We start from the raw sequence: 4,443 nt of genomic DNA on the forward strand, positions 1-4,443 counted from the left end.
GTGTGTACGCGGCATTAGGCATGAATGGTATATACATACACAAATGTTTTGCTTTCATTTCTATTTTATACTGAATGGGTTGTTTTGAAAGGGGAGGATTCATATATACATCAAAGTTCATCTAAAATGACTCTGTCCATAGGATGGCAATGCTGTTGTGATTATTCTTTGGTACAAAACCATGTTGTCATCCAGGCTACAGTCATATAGACAAGCAAAGACAGTAATGTTTTTATGTGTTTATATATAATGATTTTAACTCTATCCAATTAAAAAACTTTTTCATTTTTGCAAATCTTACATGTGTGCCTATAAAGTCCATTTTCTTATTTTCAATTTCTCTTCTAAAAAGTATTGAAATAATCGGCACACATATTGCAATTTGTTTTTATTGCTGACATTCTCATTTAACACTTTGAAAAACTTCTTCTAAAACTTTCTGGCCCCGCATGGCCATTATTAGGTAACCCCTGCCTTGTCCTAATTTTACAGTGCTGGGTCACTTTAGCTCTCCTGCCTCATAACGCAGTGTGCTTAAAGTTTAAAGGTTTGGGAACAGATGGGCATTTCTAGGCGGCGTGCCTTAATTAACAAATGCCACCGCTCAGGGCAGTGAGTCACAGGCAGCATTGCTGCACAAACCATACTGGAAAGGGCTGCTGGACCCCAGCCAGGACATGGCAGACCTATGCCAACCCCCGACTCCTGGAACACCGCAGGGGGTGGCAGGAGAGTGTCCTCTCAGCTACCTCTCTTGTCCTTGGCTGGTTTATCACTGTCAACCAGGATAGCAGCAGGGACCCTAGACAAGTAAAAAAAAAAAGTGTCAGTCAATCAGCATGACTCAAAGAACTCAAGTAAAGAACTAAAAACCCTACAAATGTTTCACACTTCATAAAACAAAAAGTATGGGCTTTTATTTCGTACAGAGGACTGTGGCTTGTAGATGAACCCCTAGTGGTATATTCAGGCTTTCCATTGATGAGCTATCATCTGTTAAGATGAGAGTGATCAGGAGAGTGGGTGCTATTCTATTCTGAAGGCTGGCACACTTAGTTAACCATTACCATGTCTGGGAATGCAGTGTGTGGGCGCCATGATACATTGTTTACCTATATAACGTATATGTAAACCTTATCACTAAAAGCCCATCTAACATTTAACAAGGTAATGCAATTGTCGAAGTCATTTTCAAACAATTTGGATCTACAGCAATCATTAAAATAATACAGTAAAACCTTGGATTGTGAGCATAATTTGTTCCGGAAACATGCTTTTAAACCAAAGCACTTGTATATCAAAGCGAATTTCCCCATAAGAAATAATGGAAACTCAGATGATTCGTTCTACAACCATTTATTCCTAGGTCCTTTAGTTTATAGTCCATATAAAAAGATTGTAGCAATGTGACCAGGTTGTGTAACCATAAAATGTCCATCCACAAACGGCATCTTCCACAAAGAGATTAGAAGCAAAATCCAGCAGGAGTTCCAGGGTATAAAAGAGAAGAGAGGCACCTCTAATGCCCTGTACACAAGGTCAGACTTTCCGATGGGAAATGTGCGACCGGATCGTGTTGTCGAAAAATCTATCGTATTTTTCCATCGGAATCTCCGACACACAAAGTTTGAGAGCTGGATCTAAAATTTTCCGACAACAAAATCCGATCATTTAAATTCCGATCATGTGTAGACAATTCCGACGGACAACGTGCCACGCATGCTCAGAATAAATTACGAGACGAAAGCTATTGGCTATTGGCCTGTTTATAGTCCCATCGTACGTGGTTTACGCCATCTCGTTCTGAACGATCGGATTTTCTGCCAACTTTGTGCGACCGTGTGTATGCAAGACAAGTTTGGGCCAAAATCCATCGGAAAAAATCAGACGGATTTTGTCGTCAGAAAGTCCGACCATGAGTACGAGTCATAAGTGTAGCAATATGGTGCTAAATGTTGTACCTTCATTAAATGTAACCTTATTGCTACACTTAGATGCACCTCTCTTCTATTTTATACTCAGTTGTGACATGACGCTACTCTTATATCAAGACATCACTTGTATATCAAGCCAAAATTTATTTAAAAATTTTGCTTGTCTTGCAAAAAGCTCTCAAACCAAGTTACTCTCAAACCAAGGTTGTAATGTACTTGCATAAAGCTCCTTGTTCAGGCATTTCCTATTAATGGGGTGTCTCCCAGTTGTGTTCCTGCATTATTGTTACCCTGTCACATGGACTTCTGATGAAGATTAACCACTTTAATACTGGTCACTTTTACCCCCTTCCTGCCCAGGTCAATTTTCAGTGATCAGCGCTGTTGCACTATGAATGACAATTGCGCGGTCATGCAACGCTGTACCCAAATGACATTTTTGAAAATGTTTTCACACAAATAGAGCTTTCTTTTGGTGGTATTAAATCACCACTGGGTTTTTTATTGTTTGCTAAATAAATGAAAAAAGGCCACAAATTTTCAAAAAGATTCCGTTATAAAATATTGCAAATAAATAATTTCTTTCTTCATAAATTTAGGCCAAACTGCATTCTGCTACATTTTTTGGTGAAAATAACCCAAATCAGTGTTTATTATTTTGACTGTAGGAAAGTTAAAGTTAGTCCACAAACTATGGGATTTATCTAAAAATCAATCAGTCCTGACATACTGACACCCTCTCTCATTTCTTAATACCCAACAATCCCAGGACAGTACAGATGTGGCCTTTTTACAAAGCAGGCAGTCGGAGGTATTTAGTAAGAGGCATAGCACGTTTTTTGAAGTTGTAATTTTTTGTCACAATTTTTTGGAAAATTAAAAAATATATATTTTTTTTATTGTTTTATTTATTTTACATACTGTCACCAGTGCAGTACAGCGTCATCATATAACTGGTGTGGTGGTGACCAGGGACATTGACCAATAACAGTATGTAAAAAAAATTTAAAATTGTAATAATAAAGAGCTGAAAAAGGCTGAAATAGAGTGTACATCTACATCAACTTTAATTGAACTTGCACAGATGGATCTTCATCATCACAAATAAATCTGCCTATTGCTGTATTAGACCTCAAAATGGGCCCATAGGTTAAAGGACCATTAAACATACTGTATAGTCCCACCTTCCATTACAGGTATAACCCAAATGAAGTAGAGCTATAATGTATACAATTTTAGTTCTGCAACAGCTGTTGAACTGCTCGCCCCTTAGAATGCCATCTGCTGCTCCACCCACAACACTATGCAAGCTTTTATTCTACAGATGTTAGACTTGCACAGTTGACGTTGGATGTTTGCTACACATGCACAGTTTTATTTGTCCTCACCTATATCCATATATATCATTACAAGGCAGAAAACATACACTCACCACAGGACACTTGTTTGTGTTCTTTCACTATCAAGAGACACTTGTCCCCATTGTCTTAGAAAAGTACATTTCTTGGCTGGAATGTGTGCAGTTAGTTAGGTTTCCTGGGACTGGGAGATGAATGGTCCGTGTAGGTGTAGGATGTGGGTAGAAATGGATTGCCCTGTCATCCCACAATTAGTTAGCATATACTGGAGCAATGGAGGCACGGATAACTGTTCCCCAGCAACTGCTTCATTCAAAGTGGAGATTTCAGGAAACAAAGACATCCCAATGTTGTTTTTGATGACATCAAACCAGCTTCAGTTTTTTGTGAATAGACTTTTAGATGAGATGTCTAGGAACATCGAAAAACCATACATTTAGCAGAACTTTCATCGATCAACCTAAAGGCCACAAACTTTATATTTGAAGGCCACAAACTTTATATTTAAGTGCCCATTGAAAGTGATATGTAATTAGTAAATTTCCTTAAGGCAACATAAGAATCAGCGAATCAATTAATTCAACGTACATGCTAAAAAGTAAGGCGGCTATAGATACATGCTATCCTTTACGGAATATGATTTAAAAAGTTGCTGCGCTAAATATACAAGTAAAATAAGAAAAAAAATGCAGCAATAAAAGTCAATAAAGGATTTGTGGCAACAATAGTGATAAAAAAAAAGTGAAAACATGCATCAAAACGTCCTACTGAATTTTTTTTTAGATACAGTATATAAGTATATATATATATATATATATATATATATATATATATACACATACATATATACACACACTGTAATGAAAGTGAATTTAACCTTAGATTCCTCTAGACATTGCTCAGGATTCCTTAAGCTCGGGCTGATTGACTTCCCATTTGATGATGAATGCATAGTTCAGGGGCCAATGCCACCTGAAAGAACCAATGGCATAACACCAATGATGTTTCATCTGTTTCTAAGGGTGGCATTTTGACCACCAGTGTAAGGGGTGCCAATAAATAAATTTTTTGCAGGGGTTTCCATATACCTCATAATTATTTCAAGGGTTCCTCTGAGGTGAAAAGCCTGAGAAAGGCAAATTTAGACCCAG

The 4,443-nt window shown here is 37.6% G+C and overlaps 1 long non-coding RNA gene across 1 annotated transcript; it reads right to left on the reverse strand.

The window, feature by feature from the left end:
• Positions 1-227: 227 nt before the first annotated feature.
• LOC143984246 (uncharacterized) lies at positions 228-3,698 on the reverse strand. Its single transcript, XR_013274742.1, has 2 exons — positions 3,367-3,698; positions 228-802 (listed from the first exon to the last, which is right to left on the reverse strand). It is a non-coding gene; the product is annotated as an uncharacterized LOC143984246 (long non-coding RNA).
• Positions 3,699-4,443: the final 745 nt, after the last annotated feature.

The sequence above is a fragment of the Lithobates pipiens genome, unplaced genomic scaffold, assembly GCF_037356315.1.
Source record: "Lithobates pipiens isolate NorthernLeopardFrog02 unplaced genomic scaffold, aLitPip1_a1.2 Scaffold_16, whole genome shotgun sequence".
NCBI lineage: Eukaryota > Metazoa > Chordata > Amphibia > Anura > Ranidae > Lithobates > Lithobates pipiens.